Source organism: Hibiscus syriacus, unplaced genomic scaffold (genome assembly GCF_006381635.1).
Source record: "Hibiscus syriacus cultivar Baekdansim isolate YM2019G1 unplaced genomic scaffold, ASM638163v2 tig00111095_pilon, whole genome shotgun sequence".
Lineage (NCBI taxonomy): Eukaryota > Viridiplantae > Streptophyta > Magnoliopsida > Malvales > Malvaceae > Hibiscus > Hibiscus syriacus.
Genome location: NW_024062980.1, coordinates 548,122 through 561,278, shown reverse-complemented (window position 1 = coordinate 561,278; position 13,157 = coordinate 548,122). Strand labels below are relative to the sequence as shown.

At 36.8% G+C, this 13,157-nt stretch overlaps 1 long non-coding RNA gene and 2 pseudogenes across 2 annotated transcripts; 1 reads left to right on the top strand and 2 right to left on the bottom strand.

The window, feature by feature from the left end:
- The first annotated feature begins 68 nt into the window (after window positions 1-68).
- Window positions 69-1,861, top strand: LOC120152750. 2 transcript variants are annotated; one of them, XR_005518722.1, is made up of 5 exons: window positions 69-175; window positions 665-752; window positions 979-1,054; window positions 1,135-1,539; window positions 1,622-1,861. It is a non-coding gene; the product is annotated as an uncharacterized LOC120152750 (long non-coding RNA). The 2 variants fall into 2 exon arrangements; XR_005518721.1 differs by having other exon boundaries at window positions 1,607-1,861.
- A 3,396-nt stretch (window positions 1,862-5,257) lies between these two features.
- Window positions 5,258-6,674, bottom strand: LOC120152759 (annotated as a pseudogene).
- A 2,228-nt stretch (window positions 6,675-8,902) lies between these two features.
- On the bottom strand, window positions 8,903-10,371 carry LOC120152758 (annotated as a pseudogene).
- Window positions 10,372-13,157: the final 2,786 nt, after the last annotated feature.

The following is a 13,157-nucleotide window of genomic DNA, read 5'->3' as shown; positions in this document are numbered from 1 at the left end:
ACTTACATTTCAGTTCTATCATCGCGCAGCAGGTGCCTCATTATTTTCGCTTCATGCATCTTTTCCTTTTCTTCTTGTACAGATAGGAATATCTCATGGATGGCTCAGGAATTAGTCCCCAGAATACCGATCAATCAACCTCTGTTGTGCCATCTTCAGCAAAACGCTTTAAATTGTATCACTTGTTTTTTCTTTTCAATAATACTACATTTATCTAAAGACATCCGTTTATGGTTTACCATGACAAATTGTCTTTTCTCAAACACAAATGCACCTTAGTATGCTTGTTATTTTCTTCCGCCTCACGGTTTTCAGAAACCTGTTTATTTTTTTGTTCCTTTTCTTTGGGATGAGAATTGGTGTATTCTTTTTCTTTAGCTCAAACATGAAGCTTGTAAAAGAAAATTTTGAAAATGATTTTAAGTTGCCGAGCATATGGCATTTATGTTAATGCATTTCTTTTGCTCTACAGTCTCCAAGCCTGGGGATGATAGATCTAGTAATATTGTTGTATTTATGAAATTTTGTTAGGCTTTTTGCTGGCTTCTTATAAAGTAGGGTAGCTATTTCTGTTATTCAAGCTTTTGCTATTCTTTCTGAATGACTTTTGTTTTCTGGTGGATGGTGCCATTTTTTTTAAATTACTTTTTTGCAATTTCTGTAGGCTACCTGGTGACTGCCTTCCCATTCTGGATGATCCAAAAAACGGCTTCTGGCATGAAAAATTCTAAATTCTCATGACGTATATGCATGTAAGGCCATGTTGAATTAGTTGTCATTCTATTTCCTGACTTTTCCGAGCCATCTAATGCAGAGAGGCTCTGGTTCACAATAAGAGTTCCAATTTGTGTACGAGGGTCTCGGGACAGCTCTCAATCAAAATTCTGGAGCACAGATATATACCTCACAGAAGGCTATCCAGTTGCCAATTATTGCTTTTGCTTCTCTTGCATTAATATTTATCATGCACATTTGCAGCTAAGGACTTTCCAATAAACGGTTTCAGAAAGTGAAATCCCTATGAAAGCCCTTGAAAACTGTCAACTGACAAAAAGTAGTCTGCTGCTTCACTTGTCCATAATAGTTTCTTAATCTTGTACTTAACAATGAGTTTTCTTTCTGCCATTAAATCAGATCTTCCTGGGCCTTTGTACCAAAATGTATATTCTCAAAGGAATATTCGTCTTCGGCTAGCGCTTAGTCATCAGTACTTTAGTACTCCAACCAAAGAACTCTGCAGTGACAAGGCTAATCGACAAGTGTCAGAGCAAAGCACAATGACGTTACGGCATCTCAAGGGGTCAGTCCTCTTGAACAGGTGGATAATCTGCTTACTGAGAAGCAAGTGTGTTCTAAGCAGATATCCAATCAAGATCTGCTCAAATTTCAGAATTATGCTCAAGTAAATCCGAGAGGTACTTGCTGTCCAATGACTTTTCAAATCCACATCCCGTTGATGATATTCCAAGGCCTCAGGCTGATTCTGTTGGAATGACCGGAAGAAAATGTTCCTGAGCATGTGCTTTTCAGGCAACTCAGGTAGTCTACTAACAAAGTTGTGATGTTTTCCTTGTATTTTTTTCTTTATTTACTAATCTTCTATTAGGTTGATTATTTGCAGACAAACTGCTGGGACCTTTGCAGCCTCCAAATGGAATTGTTCATGTTGAATAGACAATGCAGGGTTCGATTTTTGCTTGGTGAAGGTGTATTTAGCCGTACATGAGGTTTAGGATCCATTTTTGAAAACCTAGAAAAGCATCTCTTCAATTGTTCATTCTAATCTTGTGAATTACACTTTCGAAACTGGCCTCTGTTTATATTTGCATAGAAATAAAGTAAATACCTTCCAATTACCATTGCTTGCCATCCGTTTGAGCGCAGAAGTGGTTTAGGTGAGGAATATAAGATTTGGCTATTAGCTTTCAAGATAATCTGTTGACTCGTATTGCAGATAATGAAGAACGGTAGGACCGTGACAGGGTGACCCATACTCGGATCAATGAGAAAATGATGCACCGAGGCAGAACCTGGAAAGTTGCTACCAGCAGAGATGCCATTGACAATGGTGTTTGACAGCAACAGACTTGGACAGACTCTTGTCTTTGGCCCTAAGGTTTGGCAAGAGACCCTAAGATGTACTTGTTTAGTGGAAATTTCCACATCACATGGGGATATGATTTTCGAGTCGTGAAATGCAATGGGATAAAGACATTTGGTTTCTTTGGGATCATGGAATTTTTGCCATTGTTTTCGATTACAGCGACAATTGAGAGGTGGGTCTCACAGGAATAAGCTTCAGATTTGTCCATAATATAAACAAATATAATAATCTATTGGCTAATGGCGTGAAAGTTCCCTAAGCCTTGGGAAAATCAATATAATTGTGAAATTCGATCCCCTGGTTGGTTTCTTTCGAGAAAAAAATAAACGATAGGAAAAAGAGGCCATTACTCGTGTTAGTTGGAGAAAATAGGGAGTGCTCAACAAACAGACAGAAGCAGGTGAAGACCAAATTATATTATGCAATCCTCTACTTGCATGGGCATGGGGTATACAAAGGCTTCAAGATATCAGCCCTATGGCTTTGTGTATGATCAACAGCAACCGGATTGACGTTCTTGTTGGACACTAAACTTGCCTCTCAACATATGGGATTTGAAATGTTGGTTTTGTAAGCAGAATGATGAACCATTCATCATTTATTTCTACAATGCACGCTCTTAAAGACTGAGTAAACAAATTTTAGCTGGCATTGCTATCATACGTATGATCAATCTTAAATAAATTATGTACACTTTGTTATTTACACCAACTCCATCAATACCCAAGCCCTAAGCATCAACATTCTCCTTCGGGTAACACACAATCATCGGGGTTTTTACATGGCTACAACAGAATAATGAAAGAGATGGTTATGGGGTGGAAACCTACGAGGAAGAAAGCACAAACTGTACATTAATGCACTATATGCAACCTCCTCCTCACTTGACTGATTATTCATTTTCGGAACAAAAAGTGTAGCCGGATCTCTCGACAAAGCGGTATTTCCTTTGTGATCCGTTTTTTTGCATGCTCCGAAACACGCGGATCCATCACGATTGTGCAGGATCTCCATTGTATGAACGTTAAATCAACACCATAGTAGTTTAAATGGTCCGTGATGCTGCTCCCGGACACTGACCTGCAATAGAATGTGAAAGGAGAAGAGAGTTCATGACAGATATCTAAAGTAATAATTCCACGTTAATCATGACTCGTTCTCGCTTCTCATTTGGAAACGCATAATCTATCCCGGCCATTATTTCTCCCTTCTTTTGCCAAGATGTAGGAAAGGAACACATGCATAAAGATGTCTTCATCTTACATATTCATAAACCGGAAGTAAACTATGCAATTAATCACCCAATTATCACTTCGGTTCCGTTTGGCCATCCAACTTATTTTTAATCATACCTAACATTACGTTTTGATTCCGTTTTGGTCATCTACTGTTAAAAAATATTTTTTTTTTATTTCAATGATATGACATTATCTTACGTCTACGTTAGCATCACCGTTAATTGTTTAGCAGTAAATGACAAAATGAAACTTACGTAACTTTAGGTATGATTTTGGAAAAAAATTGTTGGGTGATTAAAACGGAACAAAAGGGTAAATTACAAATTTGGTAACTGAACTTTACTCTCTCTTGTTCCAATCATTGTACTTTAAATCTTTCAATTTCCTCACCGACTTAATACATTGGGTTTTTTGGTCACTCAGTTGTTTCTCCTAACAGCGTTACGATGTGGCTTTTCTGTTGCTAACATAGGAGTGACCAAAAAATCCAATGCATAAAGTTTAGTTATTAATTGAAAATAGTTAAAAGTATAGCGGTGAAATAGGAGAGAGTAAAGATCAGTGGTTAAAATTGTAATTTACCCATTAAAAATAAAATAAAAAAGCAATGTCATAATGCCGTTAGTGAGGAAACGATTGAGTGAATAAAAAAACCCAACGTATTAAGTTCAATAAGAAAAATAAAAAGATTTAAAGTACAATGGGTGGAATATGGGAGAGAAAAAAGGTTGGTTATCATATTTGTACTTTACCCAATTAATAAATATGAGAGCACAAAGGTGCTTAAACACAAGCTGGAGTACAAACTACATATAATTTCCTTCACAAGTCTAAATCTACATACATAAGAGGCTTACCGACTGCAGTGTGGATCTTCGCCGGAACCATCGCAGATCTTCTCATATTGATAACCACACTTCCTAGTCCAATATTATACAGCCACACCTACAAATAACAGAGATGCAGAGTAACTAACTTATCCATGCGGTTCTTTGTGTACTCGGGCTGTATTACATGCATCAATCATCATCCTCTATTCACCACATTTATAATCTATGTTACACAGACTCTTCTTTTTCCCCAAAGTACTCCTGTCCAGCTTGTGTCCGACACATTTCGGATACGGGTATGAGGGTTGAATATCTAAAAGGTGGACAGCTTAGAAAAAATTGAGCAGACCCGTATCGGACACAATCCATATCCAACTCTCACCCCTTAAGGAATTTTAGTTTCAAACAATAGAGCAAATCATATGATTATTTTAGGTATCTTAAACTGTTTAGACTTAAAAAAACAAAGACCTTGTAAATTGTATATTTACACTCATGTGGTTCCAAACCCTTAAGTGTCATGAAACCCTAAAACGTAAACTATGACCTACAAGAAGGAACCTGGTAAAGATTAATCTGATGTAAATTTTAAATAGTGAACAAACAAGAAAATAAAGATTTTCTACCAACAACTAGTTGATCTAGTGGGATGAGGCACTAGGTCCCTTAAGCAAGGTCAGGGCATTTGCGAATGGAGCAAACTGGGTTGGGACGGTCACCCTCGCCTCTGCAGTACCCGCTGGATTAGTCGGTCAATAGATCGGATACCAGTGATTAATCAAAAAAAAAATTCTCTTCCAAGAATGATCAAGAACATGCAATACTGGCATTCACCTTTAGTGTTAGTTTGGACTCCAGATAACAGAAGGATGTAACTTAGCAACTCCTTAGTTTCCTGAACATTTGATTTTTTTTTCTCATTCGGGATTACATAACATTAAAATTTTCAATATTCAAATACTGATAACAACCAAATTAGCAGAATCCCGGCCCGAATTACCACTAATATTGCCAATTTTAGTTGCTCGGTCAAAGCCAAAAAAAAAAATAGAGAATATGTTTTTGGTTTCAACAAACAGTGTAACTTACTTCTGTAGGAAGTGATGGTACGTCTTTTCAGGGAAATAATAATATGGTGGCAGATGAGGTACAATGTCGTGTTCATTCGTGACTCTGATTGTGTTCGGCACAAGTTTGCCATAATAAGAAGCAAAGGCAGCATTCCCAATTCGAGGTTGTCCAAATGTTATAACTTGAACATTCTTGGCTTCATGGTTAACCTGGAAATACAAGATTACTCGGACATAGCAACCAAAGATCTTCCAGAATTTAACCAAGGAAATTAACTCAAAAGATTGGAGAAACCATGGTGTATAATTCAAACTCGTTTTAGCAATCAAGAAGTATTCATGTTGACCATACCATAATTTAACCAAGGAAAATTAACTCAAAAGATAAGTACGACAAAATAAAATATTTCTAGCTGAACTGAAAAAGGCTCAACTGTCAAGATTACCGTTAAGTCGAGTGCACAAAAGGAAGCTATAGCCCCTCCCATTGAATGGCCAGTAATCATGATGTCGAGGTCCCCATAAAACTCTTTTGTTTTTTTAACAGCATATAGAATTCCAGAGCGTATGGTTGTATTGTGATAAGCGGTATAAATCCGTGGTGTACCTGAAACAGACAGAAAAGACTGAAGATTAACAACAACCACTCTAGCATATATTCACAAATTGGGATAAGTTTGTATGCTACCATAGCATTAGGCATACCAGGGTAATTCAAATCAAGTTTGTTTCCAGAATAAGTCTTTAACCCAATTCTGTATGCTGCAACAGACAGATGAATCAATCAAAACCGAAGGAACAAAAAACCTTATTAATTTGTAAGAAAAAACAATATCTTAGTTTGAGAAACTTCAAATCTTCTTTATCGTTTATCATTAGATGCCGCTGGACAACTCTTTTTGAGAACAATGCTGAACTGAAATTATACAGGCAAATAAAATAGTACCTGTTATCCTGTGTTCCTCTAAAGGCAATAACAATGGCATTAATATCCTTTGCCACTCCAACAAATCCCTATCAATTGATAGTCATTTTCATGTCAGTTACAAAAGAAGTACTATGAATAAACACATACTTCATCCAGATACTAATCTATGTTACTAGAAGATGTCGGATACAAGTATATATCTGACACGAGTATGCCCAATTTTCTCTAAGTTTTCACATATATTTTCTCCAAATATGTTCCAGTCCGGACACAGGAGCTTAGGAAAAACGGATTCAGAGCAACAAAATGAACAATGAGAAATGCACCTGTAAACAGTTCTGAACATCAATGACAAGCTCAACAACTTCAAATCCCTGTTTCAAAAAAGGAGCATTAGGATGACTGATTCGAATCGAAACCTACTTAAATAATGAATATTAAATAAAAATATATAAAATCAAGTACCTTAGTCAAACCATCACATCTTTCACACGTCCAAGTAAAAAGTTGTTAAATCTGACGCAAACCTATTGGGAGAAAATTTGCTTGAGCAACCAAATCAAAGATAAGAAAAGAAATGAGTGAAGCACACAACAACTCTATGTAATATATTAGCAACAACATTCAACTGATTGATTAGTCTATTAGAACAAACAAGATGGGAGCATTTACACCGAACTTAGGACTTCTATGTCATTCTATTGGAGTTCTAGAACAACGAGATAGGATCGTTTACACTGATTTTAGGACTTCTATCTCATTTTATTAGAATCCATAACAAACGAGATGGAATCATTTACATCGATCTTAGGACTTCAATCTCATTTTATCAGAATTCCATAACAAATGAGATGGGATCATTTACACCAATTTCAGGACTTCAATCTCATTTTATCAGAATTCCAGAAAAAAGAGATGGAACCATTTACATCGATCTTAGGACTGTTTTATTGGAACTCTAGCATAATAAAATGGGATTATTTAATCAACCTTATGCCTTCTATCAAGGAATTCTAGAACAAATGAGACAGCTCATCTACATCAATCATGGATTTCTGCTCATTTTGTTGGCTCACGCGTGTACACACAGAAGAATACACGAACTAATGGCACCAACAACCAGAGCACAAAACCAAATTTTCTCAGATAATTACTTTCAATTTGAAGCTCAAGTTCATCAAAAAGTAAAAAGGTAACAATAACAACTTTACCGCCGATGCATATTCTACTAAAATAGTGGCAAGTGTACGATTGTAGACGGTAAGTTTATCATCGTGCTTCACCTGCAATTCTACAGAAAACAAAAACAAATCCTCATTGAACAATTTTCTTTTTAAATTCTCATAAGCTACAAAAACGAATAAAAAATACAATTATTGCCGGTTTTAACATTTAATTGCAGAAATTAGGGATACTTCACTGTTGTTACAATCGGAAGAGGTACTATTTAAAAGAAAATTTAACATTTATTGCAGAAATTAGGGATACTTCACTGTTGTTACAATCGGAAGAGGTACTATTTAAAAGAAAATTCAGAAATAAGAAGAATGAATCTAATCAACACCTCTACCACAAGAAGATGCAATTAAAGACGTCGAAATCATAAAAAATCAACGTCTTCTGCGCCATGATCTGTAACAAGGAGATCGTTAGGAATTACAGCTCACCAAAAAGTAATGGAAAATCAAAGAAGCGGACCTGGTAAGAAGGAGGGTCGTTGAGCTCCGATTAAGATAGAAGACTGGGTTCTCTGGCAAGGAACCGTACGGCTCCGGTTGACTAGAACGATGGCGTTTGGATGGGATCAAAGGACATGCATACAGTTTGTGAATTTCTAAATGGAAGCGGAAATTACTTCGAGACAAAAGACAAGTGGGGAAATTATGTTCAAATATACATTCTGTATTTCAGTTACCCTTTTGCCTCTTGGCTGCGCTTCTCACTAAACTATTATGTTACCATTTAATTATAGTGTAAATTATATCATTCATCACTCAAACTATCTTCTCATTCTTATGTTGGTCACTAAAGTTTAATTTTTTTTACTTTACTCACTCAACTTTCGATTGATCATATTTTGATCGCTCTACCTTTAAATAATTACGGTTGTGACCAACACTAAATAACCCTCTATTATCTTCAATTCAGAAACATCGTTCCTCCTTTCTTTCTCATTTATTTTGCGAACTAATGGGCATCTTTATTTTTTTATTAAGTGGAAGGATATTACATTCTCAAAGTAAATATCGAGATTTGAACCCCATTAGATGAATAATATGAATATTCTTTATCATTCGACCAATTAATGGATATCAAAGACGCTACCATTCGCGCAATTAATGATATCAAGGACGTCATCTTTGAACCTTAATTTGCCCCAATCAACCCCCTCTAGTCATTATCCCTAAAAAATCAGCTTCCCAACTCCACCATTGCAGCAACCCATATTTCTTGGGCATTTCCTTTCCTTTTCTTACGATTAAGGGTCATGTAATTAGTTGTTTCATGGTATGTAAGTAGTTTTTTTTTCCTTCACGATATGCAAACAAAAACCCTCAAATGTAGCTCTCCTACTCATGCTTTCATTGTTGTTGTCAATGTGTTGATTCAATGCCAAATAACAGAGAACATCACAAATTTGGTATTTTTCAACATGACCTTACTGCAGTCAGCAACCATTTCCATCAAAGTATATATATCTATATGGGGAAAACTCTGAAATTTCATATGAATTCATAAACATATTTTTGAACGACGACAGCATTTATGATACAAAAAAATATGACCCTCTCCCACCATTTACTCTAATAATCAATCTCTGGGGGGAAATAATATAAGTGAAGATTATTTAACATTTACCTATGAAAATGCCCCCACAAATATGCCAAACCTCTCTTGCAAATGATACTATGCAAGTATCACTCGTTCGTACCGTCAAGCTACCTATGGCATTGCCTCGTTTTTTTTCTCCCTCAAGTTCTTACCCCATACCTTAGCCTCCGCAACAGCACGTTCTCGATCAAGATCGCGATTACGTGGATTTCTCCTGTTCTTGTACTATTCAGTGGGCTGCCTCGATGAGACTCGTCTCGTTCTGAATCATCAAAACCCCAATTCCTCCTAGATCCGCCACTAATTTCATTTCTACCAAGCTCGGCCCCAGTGCTCAACTTCCTACATGGTTCCTTGCCCGGTAATCGGGTGAATTTCTATGGGTGGAAGGTGAACCATATCCGCCCATCCGGGCTGTCCAATCCTCTGTCATACTTCTTTGGTCATCCTTGAGCCTAAGAGTTGATGGACCAACTCCGTTGCTTTGATTGTTGGGCGCATTAGGGGCATAGGTTTGTGAGGCTAAATATGTCAGTGCCGTCACGACATCACCTATCAGAGGCCTCGTAGCAGCTTGTTCCTGCAAACACATTGCCGCCACAGCAAGAGCTTGGTATAATCCTCGCATTGGATAACGACCTTGCAGTAGCGGATCAGCCATTTTCGGGAACTTCCTACGATCTTTGAAAAGTGGCCGTGCCTACAAAACCCCATGTTTGCAAGTTCAAAAAAAGGTACACCAAACTCGATTAAGTCAGAGAATTAATAAATAAAATGTATCATCATTCCACATAAGCATAATTTTTTTTAAGAAATCTCACGTTTTTGAATCATGGCTGGGTAAAAGGAAAAAGAAACTCACCCATGCAACAAGATTTGTCTCCATGAGAACGTGTTTCATCAATGGCCTTGCGCCCCGTAATAAGCTCGAGCAAGACCACTCCAAACTATAGACATCAGATTTTAAGGTGAGCTGGCCGGTCATTGCATATTCGGGGGAGCACAATAACCGTAAGTGCCCATCACGCGTGTGGACACATGGGTTTTGTCACCGACAGGACCCATTTTGCAAGGCCGAAATCAGATAATTTAGGGTGATAGCCCTCACCAAGAAGGATGTTGGATGATTTTAAGTCCCTGTAAATAACGGGAGGATTAGCTTTATCATGCAGTATTCCAATCCCTTGGCTGCACCAGCATTAAAACACAGTAATCGATGTGATCTTCTGGAATGCAATTCTCTTACTAAACCGCAACTGCTACTGAACAAGGGCGGAATAAGCCAACGTGAGTGAATACAGCTAAAGTTAGGAGCAAACCTTAAATACAAGAGTATATTGAAATGCAATTTAAAAGTTATGCATGTCATAGCTGTCAAGTAGAAATGAATCCCAATAGAATAGTTTCAAGTACGAGATGATTCCCCGTTGATCGACAACTATCGAGCAAGGACTTTGATGTCATGCAATTCAGAGACATTTTTTTATTCATGAGTATTCTCACAATAATCACCTATGTTAATTGAACTTGGCCGAGAGTACCAGATACGGGTATGGGTATACCACAGACATGTCAAATTTGCTCTACAAAAAATCAGTGAAATAAAAATCATTCTCCTCATATCATGAGTCCAGAAAACCTTTAACTCTTAATTGCCCGTTAAAATCACTTATCTAGAAGGAAGTACGGTACACCCTAATCAACTCAATGTTGTTTCACCGATAGGCAACTCGTAATTAAGGCTAAAAACCTTCTATCATAATTTGCAACCAAAAATTGTAGTTCCTAAAAACTGGTAAAAGCAAACTGCAATGCATATTCACATATAAACTTCAAAGTTGATCATAAGTATGTGGTTCAGTTTTCAAGCTGACATTGCGGTCAACCAAAATATAGATGCAAGATATGTTACTCCAAACCCTTCATTTTTCTTGAAGTACCCATGTCAAATATCATATCAAGTCTGAGTAACATAAATTGCAAGTACAATGAACACAAAGACAGGCTAACTTACCATGTAAATGATCCTCCAATGACCCCTAAGGCATTAATTCATATACAAGGAGGCGTTGGTCCCCATCAGCACAATAACCGATCAAGTTGACAAGGTTGGGATGGTGTAAGAGGCTGAGCATGAGAACTTCAACAAGAAATTCTCTCTTTCCTGAAGACCATTTCGATCGAGCTGTTTGACAGCAAACTACCTGCAAACAGAAAGATCTTACTCAAGAAAAAGATTAAACTACATAATTCACTTCTTCACATCCATAATCAAAAAAAATCTGAAAAAATCAAATCAGATCACGTTTATCTTTGACATCTATTCAAGCATCCGTTACAGACCTGCCCTGTACTCTCCAAGTGGCCCTTGTAAACACGTCCAAACCCCTTCTCCTATCAGGCATTCTGGCCTGAAGTTATTCGTGGCAGCAGCAAGCTCTCTGAAAGTAAATTTGTGCTGCAATTTTTCCGTTGTTCCGTCATTAGGTAGTGCAGGTCCTTCCTAGGATCAGAGGCAGAGCCACTCTGAGATTTTGATTTGAATGTTCAATGAAGTGAATCAGATACATCGAACAAAATTATAGAATGAAGATAGAGAATAATAGAATTAAAATTAAAAGACCAAGACAAAAGTTAATGGTCCTATGAGCTAGGTTACTCAACTCGGGTATAAGCATAGATAAGGGAATGTACAATTTTTTAAAGCCTTTTCATGTATTGGAGAATGCTTGGAGGGTCATATGATATATAAAAATGTTGAAAATATATCAGGCATGAATGCTTCAAGAGAAAGGTAAAAGCAATATGGCCTGTGAACATAACTGCTCGTTGCAATTACTTGCAACATCGATAAAACTAAGCCGTTACCTTGAAACAGGAAAGACCCTTCCATAACTATAGGATTCTACACCAAAATACACTTCTACAATAGAATACTTAAAATTGTCTCTCTTGCGCACAAAAACCTATGTTACTTGGACTCAGGTGTCAGTGTTAGTCTATTCAGTAGAGGTATGTGTTCGACACAAGTATGGTCAGATTTTCTAAGTTTTTCCTGTATGTGAAGGTCACCTGGAGGTCATATGTCTTTGACACAAATGCTTAACATGGATACTTCAAGAAAAATACATTCAATGTATATTTATTTGTATACATTATTGTTTACCATTAAATTTATGATTTGACATTGCCTTTACATTCTAAGTGGAAGAATAAAACATCTCAACCAAAGCTTTTGACCTTTAATTCAAATACATTCTATCACTTCTATGAACATTCCAAATTCTCATTTGAATACATGTACTAGTTTAGTCAATATTAATTAATAATTACGTATTAAAAAGCTATGGTGTTTGCATATATTCGAACATAGGGGGTGAGAATATGACCATCCAAGGATTCTTCAAATACATGGGAAACTTATGAAAAAAATTGAACATGTCTATGTTAGACACATCCATATACAAAGCTATAGCCAAATCTGAGTAGCAATTACTGATAACAAGCTATGTTGCTTTGACTCCTAATTTTGCCTAACATACTGTTCGGACACATATTCCCACGCATGTGAGAGAATATGACCCTTTAAGGATCCTCCAAATACATGAAAAAACCTACGGAAAAACTTAAACATACCCAAGTTGGATGCATATATATATCGGAGACTTGTATCAGAGTTTAGGTAACATCCTAAACAAGTTTTTACTAGGAAATGGGAAAATCCACATTCCTAAAACAGTAAAACCAAGAGTAGATCTCCTAAAAAATCCACTACCTAACAATTCATCAAATAACAACAACAAAACACCTCAAACAACTATAATGAATATATCACAAATTCTTTACTTTCCTTTAAGTACTGCAGTCGTATCAAGACATATGGATAGAGGGATATGACCTTTAAGAATCCTCCAATACATTGAAAAAATAAAATCAATACTAGTACCGAACTTAACTCATCGGACACAAACTAGAATGGCATAGACCACAGATGTACCAAATTAAACTTATCCGAGTCCTGCACTCGTATCAGACACATATATATGAGTAGATGTCGCCTAGGATCCTCTAAATACGTTATAAACCTTAGAGAATCTGGCTATGCAACGGCACCTGTACCTAAGTTCGTAAATTGTATCAGATCAAACTTGCAAC